The sequence below is a fragment of the Rhamphochromis longiceps genome, linkage group LG4, assembly GCF_057381845.1.
Source record: "Rhamphochromis longiceps isolate RC_006_pf linkage group LG4, R_longiceps_female_GT1.1, whole genome shotgun sequence".
Classification (NCBI taxonomy): Eukaryota; Metazoa; Chordata; class Actinopteri; order Cichliformes; family Cichlidae; genus Rhamphochromis; species Rhamphochromis longiceps.
This window is the reverse complement of record NC_140560.1, coordinates 1,798,257-1,817,730: the sequence shown is the minus strand read 5'-3', so window position 1 is coordinate 1,817,730 and position 19,474 is coordinate 1,798,257. Positions and strand designations below refer to the sequence as shown.

At 43.0% G+C, this 19,474-nt stretch overlaps 2 protein-coding genes and 2 long non-coding RNA genes across 7 annotated transcripts in view; 3 read left to right on the top strand and 1 right to left on the bottom strand.

Annotated features, from left to right (window-relative positions):
* The window catches only part of LOC146670769 (protein NLRC3-like), an 86,700-nt gene extending 85,162 nt beyond the window's left edge, over nucleotides 1-1,538 (top strand). For both annotated transcript variants that reach the window (XM_085402837.1, XM_085402836.1), the window contains one exon: nucleotides 1-1,538. This exon is cut by the window's left edge and continues 1,495 nt beyond it. The gene's annotated coding sequence lies outside the window, so the exon portion shown is untranslated.
* The window catches only part of LOC146670765 (uncharacterized), a 428,660-nt gene that overhangs the window by 316,418 nt on the left and 92,768 nt on the right, over nucleotides 1-19,474 (bottom strand). The window lies entirely within an intron of this gene.
* LOC146670767 (stonustoxin subunit alpha-like) overlaps nucleotides 1-19,474 on the top strand; it is a 164,254-nt gene that overhangs the window by 85,159 nt on the left and 59,621 nt on the right. For both annotated transcript variants that reach the window (XM_085402838.1, XM_085402840.1), the window contains exon 2: nucleotides 18,426-18,461. The gene's annotated coding sequence lies outside the window, so the exon portion shown is untranslated. The remainder of the gene's footprint in view (nucleotides 1-18,425; nucleotides 18,462-19,474) is intronic.
* Nucleotides 8,629-14,955, top strand: LOC146670768 (uncharacterized). Of its 2 annotated transcripts, XR_014911361.1 has the most exons (4): nucleotides 8,629-10,017; nucleotides 10,967-11,096; nucleotides 11,188-11,472; nucleotides 11,733-14,955. It is a non-coding gene; the product is annotated as an uncharacterized LOC146670768 (long non-coding RNA). The 2 variants fall into 2 exon arrangements; XR_014911360.1 differs by lacking the exon at nucleotides 8,629-10,017 and having other exon boundaries at nucleotides 10,298-11,096.

The following is a 19,474-nucleotide window of genomic DNA, read 5'->3' as shown; positions in this document are numbered from 1 at the left end:
AACATCTGACTGACGTCACACAGACAGAAGGATGAACCAGTGAGGCACAGAACACAGTTACTGGAGATACTGGATCAGCTCCATGTGAACCTCTGATGGAGAAGCTGCTGAGCCAGAGAAACATCAGGACATGACAGCAGCTGCACTTATCTAACAACATGTAGCAGAGCTGATCTATGTTAGAGGATCTATCACAGCAGCTGAAGCCAAAGTCCAACACTGGATACCAGCTGAGCCTGTGCTGAGTGTAGTGTTACAGGAAAAGGGCAGAAACACTGGTAGCTCCCAGTGATGCTGACTGGGGCACAGAGCTGAATGATGCAGCATCAGGACACTGTTTCAGTCTGACTGACAGAGAAACCTGTAGCTGTATCTACATGTGAGGCAGAGGCCACACAAGCAGCTTTCTATGTTTCACAGTGACTGAGATCTTCAGTGGGGGTGGACATGCTCCTGTACAGACCTCTGAGGAGAACCAAGGTGCAGTCAAAGAGTCCAGTCTGTCCTCACAGATGTGAACATGTGCTTTCATCAGGTCTGCTGTCAGCTAGCAGGCTCACATCAGAATCACTGTTCCTGAAAAACACAGTCTGTGTGACATCATCAGTCAGCTGATGGTCCCAGATCTGAATGGTTTCTGTCTCTATGAGGAAGTCAGAGAATATCACTGAGGTGTGGATCAGGTCTGAGTGAGCTGTGGAGGGACAGCTTTAAACAGTCCACAGGTCTCACGTCCTGCTCAGTCTGGTAGCAGATACCTCGTATTGTTCCAGATGTGCTGACATCAGCAGCAGCACAGCTGTGTGATACCATGAATCTCAGTTATTGATCCAACACACAGTAAATACAAAGATCAGGATTTCTGAGAGTAATCATTATGAGTCTGAACACATGATCACTGAATGTTAGTCTCCACAATAATAAGCTAACACAAGCAAACACAGCTTTCAGCTCTTATTTTGAAACTGGCTTATTTAGAGAGCTGTGATGTGAGCGTGCCTGGCTCTGAGGCACTTGGGTCAGCCTCTGTTGTTTAGAAGTGTTACAGACTGTGAATGACACAGACCTGTCAGTTTCCATGTTTGTCTGTAACACAGCTCAGGGCTCCATGCTGAACGCATCCATCCAGTGTTATTGATCCAGGACTGATACCAGCATTGGGATCAATACTACAACACACAATCACATGTGTCCACGTGATGTGTTTGACCAGCTTTATTCATTAATGATCAATCAGCTTATTTACTGCATCTGAGTCCAGCTTCATTTAAATGATCCAACCATGAAAATGACATCAGTCCTACAGAAGCACTTCATGCTAACAGGAAGTCATTGATTAAGGTGGAATAACACAGAGACACAACCACTCACAGCTAACCTGACCCCACTAACTGCATGTGTTTGGACTGTGGGAGGAAGCCGGAGTACCGGAGAGGACGCACACAAACACGGGAGAACATGAAGCACTGAAACAAAGATGGTGGATTTGACCTCAGGACCAGGCAGGGTTACGGGGGTCATGACCCCCCAATAATAGATCCAGCTACTAGGGTTGCCAACTCCCTGAAAAATAAATAAGGGACACCTCGTGGCCAGGGCCGGGCGACCCAGTTGTCTTCACCCTTCCCAGTGTGGTGAATTTTCTAGCTCTTTTTTTGTGTGTGAAATTATTTTTTTAACCATTTGACTTGAAGTTGATTTAAGTAGATGCATATTCTATTCTTTGTGATATGAACACATGTGAAACAAATGATCATTTAGCCATTTATTTTTAGCTCAAAATGACAACATTAACACAGTAAAACAGGTCTCCTTCTTAAACAGAAGCCTGTCATGCTTAACTTTTGAGAATATAAGTAAATCTTTCTTTAAAAGAACTCTGTCCTGCTTAACTTAAAATAATAGAAAACAATAGAAAGAAAAACATTCTTGTAACAGTGCACATTTAGTGCATTTAGTACAATTGGCTTAATGCTAATCAGCTGCTCCTGTTTGTAAACCCGCTTGTTCCCATGATTACGCATCATAACTCATCATTATTCATCTATGTATTACTTTTATGTATTAGTCATCTATTTGTTGTAATCATCTATCCTTGCAGTTGTTTATTACACAAAATAAATGATATTATCACACTTCTGGCCACATAGAGCTGATATTCACTGCACATGCCCATATTAACGTTTTCCAGCCAGGTGTTTTCCTTTTCCCATTCTTCCCTTTCTCTGAGGGGAACAAACATTGCTGCTCTAACGCTGGGCTCACACTGTGCGGTTTTAGGCCCATTTTGAGCCGATTTTTGAGTGATCGGACCGATTTTGGCCTTCATCGTGCGTCGTGTAGTATACGTGGGGTAAAGAGAAGTGATTAACACCTCACGACCAGCTCCCGATCATCAATCGCTCGTGAGGGTGTCACCACAGCCGCTCACACTGCTCACGCGCAAACGTAAACGTTGGTGAAAAAGACGGAGCAGCGCGGCTGTGCAGCGTGTGATCTGGACACAAGCGATGGAGGCACAACTTGTAGAACTTTGGAAAGCTCATCCGAGCCTTTTCCATGTGGTATCACAAAATTATCACGACCACAACAACCGTGAAAATAGTTGGATTTACACTGCTGCTCAATCACAGCTGCCTGATCATGTTTTTCATTAGCAATTTAGCAAAGTTGATGGTGGTGGTGTGTCTGTGTGAGTGAAAGACAGAGAGAGCGAGCGACAGATTTTCTGTTATAACCTTCGTGTTATGGAGGCACAGTGTGAGCACTCAGGTCGCATCAGAGCATCGGGCCGTATAGTGTGAGAGTACATCGTGACCTATGAACTTCTAACCCCTGCGAGTCAATCGTGCAGTTTGAGCAGGAGCTGAATAACGTGACTGAAAAAATCGCACAGTGTCTGCCCAGCTTTAGGTGTACTGTCGTCCGAGACTTGCACCGCAGTGTCGGCGTTTGTTTCCCTGTTGGCCATGCTTCTTGTTGTGGTCATCTGTTGTCTTCCGGTATTTTCTCCGTAAGCGACCTTTCCTCGACCAATGAGATGAGCGGTAATCTGAATTGTCATACTCGTAAGTGTGCTGTCAGCTCATTGGTCACAAAGCAGGAGAGGGGCTGGGAATTATGTTTTCAAACAAAGCGTTAATTCCATTAACATTTATAGACTACTTTTGATTCTCACTGTATTACGGGACAAAGTGCGTCCCTTATTAGCTCAATACGGGACGTGTACTTTTGTTTCGAAATACGGGACGATTCCGTATTTTAAGGGACGGTTGGCAACCCTACCAGCTACACTGAAACTGTCAATTTCATTTACTTTTACAGTTTTAAAGCTATCAGGCTGCTTTGTGGCTCACTCAATACTAAACTAAGATACTTTCAGTGTGAATCATTTGCAGGAACACAGGCAGGATTTAAAGTGCAGAACTTTACAGTCTCTGTCTCAAAGTTGGTCTGAACATGCTAACAGCTCTTTGTTTTTTTCAGTTTTCACTGGTTTGATGTAATGAAAGAAATTTTAAAGAAGCAGACGATTGTTGTTATTTTAGTTCTATAGTTTCATAAATCGTGGTGTGGATCTAAGTCAACATTCAGAATAAATAAGATAATACAGCACTTTGATGGTTGCCTTTGTATTTTCCCAGCAGTGCTCAGGTTGGTTCTCGGCTACATTTACATACAGATGTTAATGTGTTCAGCAGCTGGACTCATCTGAGGAAGGAACATTGGAAAGGTGCTCAGTGCACAACTGCATCACTAATTTTATGTAAGACCCTGTGTTTTATTGTATTTATATATTTGTAACATTTGACTCAAACACTTTTGGGAAGGATGAAAATGTTTTCAGGAGGAAGTTTTTCCTTCTGTCCGACTGCAGTACACACAACACTGCGTCTCCCTCCCTTATCACACTTCCTCAGGCTGGTGATGAGCGCCCCCTGGTGTCAGTGTTGATGACGTCATGCACAGTGAAACATAAACAGTGTCTGTTAATAAAAAATCATGTGTCCATTTTCATGTTTGCATCATGTTTCTGTAAAATCATCAGCTGTTTCTGAACCTTCTTCATTGTTTGACTCATTCCAACAGCTGTGAGCTGTGATGGAGTCAGAGCAGCTTCATCACTGATGTTCAGGTGAAGCTGAACTTAATAAACTGTAGAAATGATCAGGATTCAGGCTGGATGTGTAAAACACTTCTGTGTGAGGTCGCAGTGCTTCATATGTGTGTGTGGGCTGAAGCACACACGTGTGAGTCCTCAGAGGTTTCACACACATCACTGCACACACTTATAATCCTAGTTTAAGCTTGTGGATCATATCGGACACATCAGCAGCTCTTTGGAGACAAAGATTTGAGATTTAAGATGAGTCGTAGTCTTTCTATCCATGGTAGCTTCCACTGCTGAGGCTCGGGAAACATGAAGAGGATAATTAAGAGCAAGCATCAGCTCTGTCTCATCTAACTACACAGTATTATGATCATGCACTTATGTCTCAAACTAAGACACAATGAGACAAAATGAGTTCTGTGAGTCTTTAGATTATCAGTAATTCTGGTGACAGTTTGACGCTCAGTGGAGCCATTTTTGGTTTGTGATGAGTGTTTTGTGAGCTTCTGTTTTGTGAATCGCTCTTTGTAATTTAGAAGATCGTGCAGAAATGTGCGCGCCCTTATCTGAGAGGACACGGAGAGAGTGTCGCAGACTCGAGGTGAGGAGATAAACCTCGGAGCTGGACGGCCTGCACGTTACCCATGTGCATCTTTTCAGTGACATCAAGTGAACCCATAATAAGCATTTCTATGTCTTAGACATCATGTCCATTTCTAATGAGAGATTATTTTTAAATGAGGGAAACCTGGTGTAACAACACGCTTACAACAGAGCTAAAGGTTCACCACAGTGAGACGGTGGGACTCTGATAAGAACTGAAACACTGTGTATGAACAGCTGAGACAAAACTATATATAAACACTCATTTATTCCAGTTTAGTTTACAATGATTTCAAAGTAATGTGGAACGATTCATGTTCATGAGCTGTTACAAACACAACTATTGATTTGTCTATATATGGTCGGACTACAAGGCTCGTGTTGAGGCTCTTGGAATAATGTGTGAATTACAGCAAGAAATGATGGTTTTCCATTTTACCAAAGTGGAATAAAATCACCACAGCAAAGAAATCATGTTATTGTCTGCAGCTAAAATATATGGTGAACATGGTTTTATAATAATGTGCAAACACAACCTCACTCTGCTCTATACGAGGAGCCAACCACAGCTGTCCGGGTCTTCATCCACCACCTCCACCATCTTTGCTCATCATCATTCACTTAATTGCTGATTGGTTTAAATCAAACTCCATTACAGGTTCAACTCCATCATATAACAGCATGTTGACTTTGGATCTGGTGTGCAGTGCCACCTTAAAAGATGAGGAAACTAAGAGATTACAAAAAAAGAAGTGGAGGAGTTAAAGAGCTGCAGCAGATTAACAGTTTCTGACAGTCATGTGTTAGAAATAGGACGATTAGATGAGCTGAGGGATCCATCTACTGCTCAGTGAAGCCTCATCAGAAACAGTCTCAGTGGAAGGATGGCTCTATTGTTAAGGAAGGACACAGGCAGAAAGACTGGCGTCTGTCACACAGGAACTGGACTGAAAATCAGCTGCACATATTCATCAGTACGTGCAAACATATTATAGGTGTGGAATTCAGGACAGTACCATCAGAAGTTGATCCACTGTGCAAATGTCTGATTGGCAGTGGCTTCATTTTTCACTATGAACAAACTGCTAATGCAGCATCACAGGACGTCAGCCATGGATTGGCCTCCCCAGACCTCAACATTACTGAAACATCTTAACAGAGGATGGAAACAGAGGGAACCAACATCCAAGAAAAGACCAAGACTCCAGGCTGTGCTGAATTATAAAGGTGGACTGACCTCCAGGGTCCTTAGTATCATATAAGCTCAGTTTGTGTCTTATATACTTTCCATTTATATAACAAAATATATAGAAACGAGGGTGGTTTAAGATGTGTGTAGAGTTTTATTCATTATCTTTAGACAAACAAAGAAAGCACCATCCATTCGTCTCCAGTCTGTATGAAAAACAGGGGAAAGGTCAAATTAAAACTTTGAAATTCCTTTCACAATAAATCCATAAATAAACAAAATAAAACATAGAAAAGTGTTTAAACCCACTTTTCCATAAAGCTGTCAATAGGAAATGTTCCAGTAAACATGTCTGTGTTTCTGCTGTTTTCCTTTCATGCGTCCACAGCTGACAGGTAACCCTATTGGAGTCGCCATAGTGACGGGTGGCGTCTCAGCTTCAGCGTGTTGATGGGCACAGCCATGGTTACCACAGCTGGAGTTGGTGTACGGCGAGCTGTGAGAGGACAGAGATGGAGAACGCACATTTAACTCTTTAACAGGAGATACGTTACGACTAACAGACGACTGCTGTCTACATGATGTCTTTGCAGCCCTTATGCTACATGTTACACAACTTTTCTTCATGCCAACAAGACTGAGGTGCCACATAGTCGACACATACAGCTGATTATGATGCATGTTTTACTATTGCTATGTTCACATCATCTGCTTGGCTTTATTACTGAAAGCCTGGAGATCCTCTGACGTGTGCATGGCTGATGTGAAGTATGATTAGTCCTACATGACATCAACAGCAGAGGCAGTGAAAGCTTTGTTGTTAACAGGTTGTAGGTAAAGTCAAATGTCTACTTCTACACTTGTGTTGGGTAAAGTTCTTCTCACTGCAGCAGATTTATATCTGTGCTTTCACAGGGCGTGATGTGGAGCTCAGCGCTGAGGTGCAGGTCTCCTTGGAGACGGCATCCTGGCTGAAATATTATCATGCTTCCAAAACATTTCAGCTTTTATTTTGAAAGAAACAAGACTTGAAAACGAGTCCCCTTCTTCCTCTTTGTCTTTGTTCTTCAGAGGAATGTCACCTGGACAAACTCAGGGCTGTTCTAGAGCCTTTCTTATTATTTGACTCCATAGAAATAAAACTGAATGGAATCAAACAAAAACTCCCAAACAGCTAAAACACTTTGCTTTATTCTCTTTTTTAACAAATACGTTGAAGTCCATCCACAACAACACAGCTGAGATCTCCTTTGTAATCAAGTGTTTCCATCCTTTGTACAGATCTGCATACAAAACAATCATTTACGTCCCACAGAAGTCTAGTTACACGTAACTCTACAAGAACTGGTGAATGACAGAAACATGAGACACATGATCACAGGTGATAACAAAAAGAGAAAGAATTCATGTGTTAGTGATGTTTTTCAGCCCTGATGGCTCATGTTGGAGAAACAAGCTGAGGTACGTGGAAAGTTCACACACACAAGTGGGCGTGAGCGCACACACAGAGAGAAACACAACTGAAGCATCTGTTTGCTGTTTCTGCTTTCATCATCTCTGCTGCTGTGTCAGGCTGGGGTCTCTCAGTGACGTGGTTGAGGTGAAGTATGACGAGTATCCCTGATTCAGTCCATCGAGACAAAGGGCAAAGAAAGCTGTTGTTAACCTCTGGGAGGTCCTAGAAAAATGCATACACTATTGGTCTTAGAGCCACAAACCGACCACGCCATAAAAAGTGCTATAAAAAGATTATATATTAATATTTCTTTCCACTTTAAATTAGCCAATCTTTTAGACCTACTTCTCCTTGAAATATTCATGTCAAGTTTTAATTACATTTCGCGGATTTTAACCCTTTTAATCGCAGTTTAATTACGTGAGCGCACCGTTTTTTTTAGCCCCCCAAAACAAAACGAAATATTTAAAAAAACAAACATTTGAAGTAATATTTGATTGTTATTATAATTAGGCCTTTAGATGGACTAAAGATTGGCACCAACCTTCATTTCGATCGCCTTTTTTTTTTTTTTTCAGGACCAGAAAATGGTCTCCAGGCGGCAAATGCTGCTCCTCTAGGCCGAAATCAGTGCATCCTCCCGGGTTTACTCCCGACGATGACCGGGGCATGTTGCGTCGGACCCCTTTTTCCAACACACATGTCCGGTACCACGTCACAACAAATACGTCATTTCCTGTTGATTAAAAAAAAAATGCACCCTCAAACGGTCCTAGGGGCCGAAAATTGTCCCGCCCGATCAGCGGGCGAAGCCGCTGCTGCACGCCGGAAATGAGGCTTCGTTTCCCGCAGGTCTGTTTAAGCAGCCCGCTGTTTTCCAGCCCGGGGTCAAATGTGGAGCAAGGGCGCCACCCGGTGGACAAATAAAACAATTACAACTCTAAGGCCAGTACTGCAAACGGAAACGGAAGCATAACCGATCACGATCGATTTGACCGTAATTTTTTTGCCGTGAAAAATAGCGTTTATAATGGGTTTCAATGGGGCACAAATCGACCACTAGGACCGATAGTGTAAGTTTATCGCTAGCTTAGCCACTGAAGCTAATTTCCGGAAGTCATACTGAAATTTTAACAGTAAATGTGACCAAACTTTTTTTTGCAGACTTTCGCTATATTCCATTCAACACAGTGCAAATGGCAGGTAATCAAAATTTGAAAATAGCCACAAATCGACCCAAGAACAGCCTGGAAATACTGTCATCTTTCCCACAAATGGTGCTCTTATCTCAGAGAAGAAGTCTGATGTAAATAACTGCAATCAACAGTGATGTTCTGCACAGATCACTTTTCCATTTTGCTCTCTAGATGAGTCCCAGCTGCCTGACCTTGTGTCCAGGTGATCGTCTCACTGAGGAGCTTTTGTTCTGAAAATCTCACGTCCATCACCTGTTTCCTTTTTACTATCTCTGCTCTTTCTTTATTCACAATGCTCATAATATCACACAATTATATTCATCACCTGCATGTTTTTATCCAGCTGCTGTTAGAACCAAACAAATAAAAAGGATGAAAAGCCTGAAATCCTTTGATTTATTACATTTGAAACAAATATGAGAGCATCCCTAACAGCACAGCTGAGACCTTTGTTTTAATCAAGCCTTTGTATCGACACACTTGTAAAGATTCATATACAAAACATAATAGAATAAATCAATATAAAATACACATAATCACAAAAATGCAGCCATGTTGTGAGTTTGCATCTAAAACATGCATGTTTCCCTTTGTACAGGCAGATTTACAGCAGACAAAGCAACACGCTGATCGACTTTGACCGCTGCAAAAACAAAATACCCACCAAGTCTGAAGTCGATCAGAGGAACTGTTGACAGACTGACAGACAAACAGATGCTTGATTCATTAGTGCGATTAAATGTTCTTCTTTAGCAGCATCACTTCATGTGTTTGTGTTCCAGGAATAAAGGTCTGTTTAAACTGGACGTCTCCTCAGCATCACTCGTGCTGTCGTGGTTTCAAAGCTGTGCAGAAAGAATCTGAGGGATGATACAGAGGTGACCAAAGTTACAAACATCCAGCTGTGCTGCAAATGTTTGCAGAGCTCCAAACTCTTTGGCTTTCTGCAGAGCAAGTATGGAAGAAGCACCTGAGCTAACTTCAGTTTAGACGATATGAGGAAAAATGCTGCTTCCCAAAGTTTCCTACAAGTATCCAGTTTATATTTAGAGAAGCGAAGGCTCTTTATCCTGACAACTACTCCCTGGTGGATCCCTGTCCTGTGACAGCAGCAAAGACTGTGTATCAGTATCATCAAAGCCACTTCAATAACCAGTGTTTAAAGCTCTCTAGCAGATGGACTTCAGTGGCAGCAGCCTCTGTCTGCTGTGTACAGAAGGTTCTCTGATGAAGCACACAGCAGATGCTGCACTACAACAGCAGCAGCAGCTCAGCTTCAGTTTGCTTCGACGCCCTTTTTGACCTGTGAAACAGCAGAAAATGAAACATTTCAACACCCGTTTGTTAGCGTGAGCTATTCTGCTGTTTTTCATCATTTCACAGGTGAAATAAAATCACATTTACTTCCTGTAGGAGTGATCGTGTCCAGCCTGACTGAGACCATGTGCTCCATCCTGCACAGGTAATAAACCTCTGACATGAAGGGCTGTCAAGTAGTTTTAGACAAATGGGGGTAAAAGAGACGTTAAAAGCTTAAAGAGAAACTACATTTTCTAAGAACTGTCTGACGTTCACCTCTCACACAGTGGATACGATTCTGCCGCTGCAGGAATAATCTTTGTGCTTATGAAACTGTCCATGTGTTTGCAGAAAATGTCACATGTTCAAAGCCATCCCAGCACCTGGGGTTTGTATAAGTGCAGCTGCTGGTGGGGAGATAGTCTCACTCTTCTATATAAAGAGTCAGCAGGCAGCAGATCTTCATCTGTGATCTCCTCCATCATCACGTCTTCACTCTTCAGCAGCTATGGCTTCACTTCGTGCCCTTCTGGGAGTGGTGCTGTGCTCCTCATGGTTTCTGCTTCTGCCTCAGGCCGACTTTGATTTACAGAGTCATCCATAATATTTTTTATTTTACTGCCCATCTATTTTCATACAAATGTCTCCGTCTTATGGAAAAGGGGTGGAGCTTATCCAACGAGGACAGGCAGGGCCCCCCAGACAGTTTAGCAGTCTATACAGGAGGCCGACCTTTGCAACATGTACTTCTATAATGACTTCACCATTTAGGTTATTTGGTTATGTTTCACCCTGGATTTTGTGTGATAATATTTATTTTGTCCACTGATTTAAAAACAACAAACTATATGAATATAAAACAGAGTGAACAACAAAACATCAGCTTTGGAAACTTTGATGTAAAATTCTGCAATTGTTTTCTCAGATATAGCATAAATCAAACTAACATACATCAGTGTGTTATTAATGTGCACACACACACACACACACACACACACACACACACACACACACACACACACACACACACACACACACACACACACGTGTTACAATAAACAGCTCTTATGCTTCTGTATGATTCTCAGTGCTTTCCATTTGCGTGTCCACAGGTTGCTGTAAGTGGTGCTTGACTGCAGTTTGCTCTCATTTCAAGTGGTTTGCTGTCACAAAGCCAACAGGAAGTCCGGCCATGGTTGAGCCAACTGAAGATGGGTTGAAGGTGGCGTCCTCGTTTCCTCTGTGAGCGCGAGAGGACAGACAAAGCAAACACCGTTTGGACAGCATTAAAATATTTACACTGATGATTAATGTTGTGTCTTTGCACCTGTAGCGATACATGTTGGAAAATGGAGACTTTAGCCACCAAGACTGACGTGCCTGGAAACTTCCCTGTGAGTACGCCCACAAAGACAGGAAACAGTTTAGCCACCGCGGTTAATCCTCCATCATCATCATCCAGTATTTTTCACATCTTTTCTTCTGCTGTTTCCCTTGTTGTCAGTCACGGGGTTTGTGACTGAAATGCGTGTGGTCGACGGGAAGCCTGACGAGTACGGCCTGAATCATTCCATCAACACCGGACGGAGTGAAACCTTTGTTGAAAACAGATTATATGGTAACGTTGCATTTAGCTTCAGTAAACTGTGAAGTTACAGCAGCAGATTTACATCACGTGGCTTCACAGGAAGTAGTCTGGACCTCAGCGCTGAGGTTCAAGCAGCTCTGCTTGCAGACGGCATCCTTCCTGAAAATGTTCTTCATCTTCCTCAAACCAGAACTTTTACATTGGTGCTGAAGTTCTATATAAAAACAGCCTGAAATACAAAGTGATGTTGTGCACTGATTACCTCACACTTTCCATGTTTCCTTCTACAGAGGAGTGTCCGCCTGAGTGTTTTGTCTGATCTGTTGTTGATCGTCTCATTGACACTGCATGCAGATCTGACACCAGGGCTGGACTGGGACAAAAAATGGTCCCGGGCATTTTGACTGGAGACCGGCCCCCCAGGTATTAAAGGAAAAACCATGAAGCCTTTGAATGAAAACAAACGCTGTTGTCACAGTGATGGACGCTGTCTTGTTGGTATACATGCATCAGTCTAATAAACTTAAACCTGCACCATCCTCCCTGTCCTGGTATTCTAAACAGGAAGTAGACTGTTGGTCGAGTTAACCTCCTGAACATCTACAACACACGGTGGAAACCTGACATTAAGACAGAGACTAGAGGTGAGACATGATCATTGCTGATTACTGATGACAGATTTAGATATGTTTTCATAAACCTTTCATTTGCCACATCAATAAACAGCACGGCAGGGCAAAATATGTTTTCTAACATGGCAACCTTTAAAAAGTGAAAGGAGACAGAAAGACAGCTGAGAAAGAATCAAACGGACTTTTTGATGCATTTTACACACAGTACTGGTGCAGAATCTAGAAAATGTGGGAAACACTGGCATCATATGCAGTACTTACTTCTGAAGAAATTATGATGGGACCCTAAAAAATGACTATGTACAATAATGGATTTCTATACATTTTACATCAGATGAAAACGTTTGTTGTAAGATTCAGATAATTATTTATTAAAAGTGAGACATTTTAAATGAGAACAAGAAAGAAAAGTATTTCTTTGTGCCCCCCTCTCCCTGTTAATGCCCTACCTGCCCCCCTGGCAACACTTTGCTAGACCCGCCCCTGCACAGTTACCAGCTGTCAGCTACACAAAAAGGATCCTGGTGTTATTTGTCTCTCAGAAACAGTTCATAACTTCAACTCATTTTTGTTTTGTCATGTTTTGTTCTTTACATTGTCTTTCTTCTATATAATTGTTAAACATTTAATAAATATGTCTACAAAAAGATTTTAAAAATCAGACATTTCACACAGACACCCAAATGATTTCTGACTGATGAAGGGGGCTGAAGGTGCCCTGCTCTTGCCCAGCTTCTGCTGCTCTCTCCCTGCTCACTGTCAGCAGCTGGCAGCCTCGGTCCTGCCTGAGACTCTTCATCTATCAGTGCCAAAGAATATGGGAAATAGCAACGCACAACATGCACATTACAAAACAAGCACATGAATCAGCATTACATTCATTAGTGAAGTGCTGACGTTCGTTCCTAAACTTTGGGCCTTAATTAACATCACTGTGAACTAATGTTTGCTTTGCTTCTTAACCAGTGAAGCAGCGAGGGGCTTTCTGAGGTTCCTGCTCGTAAATGCCCAAAATGAGTCGAGTATTTCTCTGCAACTACAAACTCTGTTTTCATCAGAGGTGTAAATATTACAGCACTGTGTCAGAGTCACTGAGGCTGGAACACAGAAAAAGGAAGTAGATGTATTTATTTTTAGACTTTATTGCCTGGAACCACTTTAAAAATACGCTTTGGGTCACAATTAACTGCAGAAAACCAGGAATCCACATATGAACATTATCTGTGCAGAGATTTATGCTTCTGAAGGTAAACAGTGAAAACTTGCAGCACTAAATGCACAGATAGCCAGGCGTTTCACATTTTGGGACCATCTGCCAGTTTTCATTTCTTAGGTATTGAAGAGCAGAAATGATTGAATTTTATTTACATGCTTAAAAATGTTTGCTTTTGAATATTATTTGAAGAATTACCCACACACTCAGGCACTGTGGGCCTGTTTCCCTTTGCACAACCGAGTGTTGGAAACGGGCCTTTTCTCTTTAAACTCTGAGGGGCTGTAACTTTGGCTTCTATTGGCAGATTTGCATGATTGACCCTCTTTTTAAAATAGTTTTAGCCAAGAGAATCAAGCTAACATCACTGTTTTTACGTCAGCTCACGTCACACGAGCTGTTTCAAGAAAAGTCCTCCTGTCACACAGCAATGCCTACATGAATCACACCACTCTGCTTAAATAATAATAATAATGTTTAGTGAAGCAGGTGAAGCAAAGGGCTGCTTTTAATAGGCTGGGAGACCCAGGTGTGCTGCTTTAGCTGCTGAGCCTCTCATGCTAGCCTCCATCTATAAGCTGGGATCACAGGAGCACTGCAGTCCTGACTAGATCAAGGATTGTTATTCATGCAGGTGACAAAAGTTTACATTCACAGAGTCATAGGATTGAGCCTGGTTTGAAAAGCAGCTGTTTAATGCAGCTGCTTAGAGTTCACACACAGTAGAAGAATCAGACTTGAGTCACATTTCAAACACTGGAAAAATACTCAGCAAGTAACAATGAAAACAGCACAGACTCAGTATATCCTGTTCAGTCCTGTGTTTGATATGAATGTGCTGTTCAGAGAGGATCTCGTGTCCTCTTTTACAAAGCCTTTGTTTCATGATGTTTGTGTATAAATGAATGTAGGTGTGTTTCTAAGTGTGAAGGAGCCCTGGGAGAAAAGACTGAAGCTTGTGCCAAAGAACAAACAGGAAAGAAAGATCAGCATTAATGAAGACGAGCACAGAAGGAGCCCAAGCACGTGTTGCTTTTTCAGATTTCTCTAAAAGTGTGTGTTCATTTGTTCCATCCTTCACAACAAACAACAGCTGACAGACACACATGCACTCTGTGTCACTTCACAGGGGCTGATGAAAGTGGACACAGTAAAGGGAGAGCTGGACCTGCTCTACACATCCTGCACTCTGTTAACAGACTTTATTCTGCAGCATCAACAGATAAAAATATATGAAGATATAGAAACGTTTAACATTGTGACTGTTCACATTAGTGAAGCTGTTACTTTGCTGCCAGGTGGGAAAAGAAGCCTAAAGCTGAGTCTGATTAAACATCTGCTGCACCAGAGAGTTTCATGGCCCTGCTTTATCCTGTGCTTGCTGACCACCTCGTCCTGAAACCTCTTCATCATCCTCACAGTTGTGTGAAGAAAGAGGGAAGCAGGTGGAAACCATCTGTGCTGCTGTGTTCACTTGTGTGTGTGCGTCTATGGTCATATCTAATGTGTACCTACAGACAAACACAAACACCTGGCATTGCACAAGAGTCTCTATGGAGCAACCTGCAGATGTCAGAGATGTGATTAGAGGGTAAAGTGGACTAGTGAGAGCATCTATGTTGTTGTTGTCTGCTGGGGGACAGCATCAGCTCCAGAGATGCATCAGGATCAGCAAACTAATCTGCAAGGCTGCAAGTGTCACTGAAGGAGTTTGAGTCAGTGAGGGACTCAAACTCACACAGCTGCTCAAGAAGGCTCAGCAGCTGCTGTATTTCCTGAGGAGGCTGAGGAAATTTGGTATGTTGGCCAAGATCCTCAGCAGGTTCTACAGCTGCACTGTGGAGAGCAGCCTGACAGCTGCATCACTGCATGGTACGGCAGCACTACTGCAAACCGCAAACGCCTGCAGAGAGTGATAACAACTGTGGAGAAGATCATCAGGACCCCGCTGCCCTCTCTGCAGAGCAGCTACCATCACAGAGTCCAGAGGAGAGACACACCTCTGCCCTCGAGACGAAGGTTCAGAAGTGTGAAATGTAGAACATCCAGACTCAACAACTCCATCTTCCCCACTGCTATCAGACTCCTGAACAGCTGACCGACCTCAAACTGCAGTTTGCACATCAGGTCACTTTGCACACTAAGTTCATTTTGCACATTAAACTCCATGTACATCCATGTACATCGACATCTGCAGACCACACGTGTCTTCAGTTACTTATTTGTACTTATTTGCAGTTATTTATCTTTTTATTTTATTTTTTTAAGTTATTTTTTATCCTTATTTTATCTTTTAATTTATTCTTATCTTGTTCTTTTAACCATTATCTAACTTGGCATTGTGCACGGTGTGTTTAGATTCAGTTTAAATTCAGGGACACGGAGCCCCTGTTGATCCTCTACCTAATCACACGAGCCACGGTGTGAGAACGGGTGTGGGTCTCAATCAGCCAAGGTTTTGGGTGAACCCATTGTGAGATCTAGCCCCACCCCATCATGTGATTTCCTGTGATCAAATGTCCCAGGATGTAAGTGGGCGTTAAGACGTCCATGTCCCTCTTCAAGCAACTTAAAGAAGTCCAGACGCTTTTCTTTCCAAGCTCCTTCAACAACATCATTCATAGAACAACTTCCAGCTTCTTTTGCTCGGCTACAGTTTGGATGGATTTGCAGATGCAACAAGACTAAAATGGTTAGGGTCAGGAGGTCAAAGGTCAGAGCTCCTGTGGGTCTGAGGGCGGCCTCACGCTGGAGAAGGATGAAGGAGTCTGACCTGAGCCAGTGTTTGACATGAACACATCAGCACTGCTGTCAGTGAGCCTAACGACAGCCGTTAGCATCATTTCAGTGTTTCAGTCATAAAAACACTTCCTGTCTCTGTGGTGGTTACAGTGACATCATGCAGTTTGTGCTTTGACCTCCAGAGGGCGACAAATCAGCACAGACAGAGAGCTCCATTCAAACTTTGCTGCCATCAGGAATAATTCTTCAAATATAATCATCAGTGTTTGAGCAGTTATGATATCAGGGACAATCTAGACATGTGTGACAATACTGAACATGTCACATGACACACCTCAAACATCATGTGATCCACTCTCAGTCTGCACTTTCATTCATGACTTCAACAGGTTGAAATGAGCTTTGAAGAAACATTCAGTGAAATAAATCTTTCATGGATTCATGTGAGCAGCAGATGAACTTTGTACCAACAACATCTTCAATAACAGAGTCTGAATGAAGCTCAGGTGTTGATGCTGCTCACTGATTGGACGCTTGCTTTCAGCTCTGCTCTCAGTCTTTACTGCACAGGTGAAGGTAGAAAGTGTGACTGGATCTATAGACTGGAAACAGAGAAACATGCTGAACATTTGAAGCTTTGCAGCAGAAATGTTCATGTTACAAATACAGCAGAGCTGATCTGGGATCAGTGTGTTCACACCTGCAGCTACAACAAGGTTTCATCAGAGCTGCTTTTCCACCATCCCTGGACTCGCACCAGTTTGCATACAGGGAGAACCGGTCAACCGAGGATGCGATCGCCACAGTGCTGCACACATTACTGAAGCACTTGGAACACAGGAACACCTATGCACGGCTCCTCTTTGTAGACTACAGCTCAGCTTTTAATACCATCCGGCCATACAAACTACGTCCCAAACTCCACCAACTGGGACTTAACTCCTCTCTGTGCAACTGGATTGTGGACTTCCTCACTAACCGTAGACAGAGTGTCAGAGTGGGTAAGAACACCTCTTCCACCCTTGTGGTCAACACCGGTGCCCCTCAGGGGTGTGTTCTGAGCCCTCTGCTATACACTCTCTTCACCCATGACTGTATTTCCTCCTGCGCGTCCAATCTCATTGTTAAGTTTGCAGATGACACTACAGTGCTCGGACTTATATCCAACAATGATGAGACAAACTATAGGACAGAGGTGCAACAACTAGAGTCATGGTGCCACGACAATAACTTGGTCTTAAACACCAAAAAGACCAAGGAGATCATTGTAGATTTCTGGAAGAGGGGTCATAACAACCATCTGCCTCTCTTCATTGGCAGTGAGGCGGTGGAGAGGGTGAGCAGTTTTAAATTCTTGGGGGTAACTGTGACCGAGGACCTGTCCTGGGGCAACCATATCACCTCAGTTGCACGGAAGGCCCAACAGCGCCTCTACTACCTGAGGAGACTGCGGAGCGCACACATTCCCAGATCTCTGATGTTGAACTTCTACAACTGTGCCATCAGCAGCGTTCTGACGTATGGATTTCTAGTGTGGTTCCCCAGCTGCACCAAGGCCGATCAGCAAGCACTCCAGCGGGTGGTGAAAGAAGCTGGCAGAATTATTGGAACAAGTCTGCCAGAGATCAGTAATATCTTCCCCACTCGCTGTCTGAGGAGGGTGCACAGTATCCTGCGGGACCAACATCACCCTGCGCGCCACCTTTTCCATCTGCTGCCCTCAGGGAGAAGGTACAGGTCTATACAGGCCAGAACATCCAGACTGGCCAACAGCCTGTATCCACAGGCTGTGAGGCTCCTGAACTCTCTGCCCCCCTCTCACGGACAATAACCATATCCAACTTCTTAATAGCAATGAACTGGTCTGCATTGGTGCATCATATCTTTATTCTCTTCCCCCTCCTGCCCCCCCCCCCCCCCTCTTTCTTAAATAGATAACTATCATATCTGATATCATATCTCACAGTACAATAATATTGAATGGGTTGCATTGTTGTATTTTGTCATGTTTCTCAGGTCTTTGTCTGAATTTCTACGAACATTATTGCTAAGGATTGTCTTATTGCATTGGAGTCACACTGGGTTAAATATGTACACTTGGGTTTTAAGGGGTATTTATTATTTTCTTCTTTTTTTTGGGTTGTATGGAAGCCCCAAACGCAATTTCATTGTTCTTGACAATGACAATAAATAAATAAATACTAAATACTAAATGTCTCCACACGTCAGCATGTGAACTTTACTCTGACTCAGTCTGAGCAGTCAGACGGCATATTTTTAAAGTTAACACATCAGCACACACAGAGCTGAGCCCCTCCCACCTGTGCTGAGTTTCAGGTGGAGTCCCGCCTCCTTCCAGGAAGCAGCTCACCTGTGTGTCCGTGTTTAGTGTCCAGGTGTGGAGTGGAGCTTGTTGTTGGTGTGAAGAAACTGTAAGTTTGCTTTGTTTCCTCCTTTAACAGTTTGTCTTTAGGAACTTTACTGTTTGTTCAGCTCGTGTTTGATTTCTTCACACAACAAACTGTGTGTGTTTGTATTTCCGGTCTCTCCATTAAAGTCAGTGTGTAATGTTTCCTGGCTAACATCAGCTGTGTGCAGCTTAGTTCAGCACAAATCTGCCGCTCCATAGTTCACGGTAACGGACTCACAGCTGGACCAACGAGGCCGAGTGTGTCCGCCACTCTGAGCTACGTTCGTGTTTGTGTACTTGTAGTTTGTACTTTGAGTTCACTCAGAGCCCACAGAGGACGCAGCGTACGTGATGACGTCACAGCCCTTTGCCTCCTTTACTGTCACTGTGATTAATATTTACACACGAGACACCTGCAGAGCTCTGACGCTAAGCTAGCACACAGCATGCTAACACTAAGCTAAAGCTAGGCTAGCCAAGAACCCAGAGTGAGTTAAAGCTGAGTAAACACTGACCCCAGACCAGCACCGTGATAAAGTGAGCTGCTGCTGCTGAACTTGAACAGGTAACAAAGTGATGAGCAGTCAGGCTGCAGGTTTCTACCTGTTCATGTTTCTACAGTAGAATCACTTTGAAGTGTCTTTGTGCTGTTTCATCTTTGATTTGTGTTCATAAACACTCAGAGAAACATCACGTGACCTCATCAGGATCTGTGTTGGTGTGTGGGGCTGTACCTCAGCTTTATGTTGTTACATGCTCATTTGTTCATTTCACACAGTAACATCAAAGTAATGTTATGAGGAGTAATGAAGTAACGTACTCCATTACTTTTAATTAAAGTGTTCTGTGTAATATGTGTAATAATGACTGTTTTGAGTAATGACCAACACTGATCACAACAAAGAGGAAATGCCTCCAACATGCACAAACATTTGAGCCACAACATGCAGTTAATGTGCACAAATGTCTTTGATATGCTGCTCAGTGATGGTGGTGACTGTCAGAGCAGAGCTACTGAGAATCAATAAGTAATAT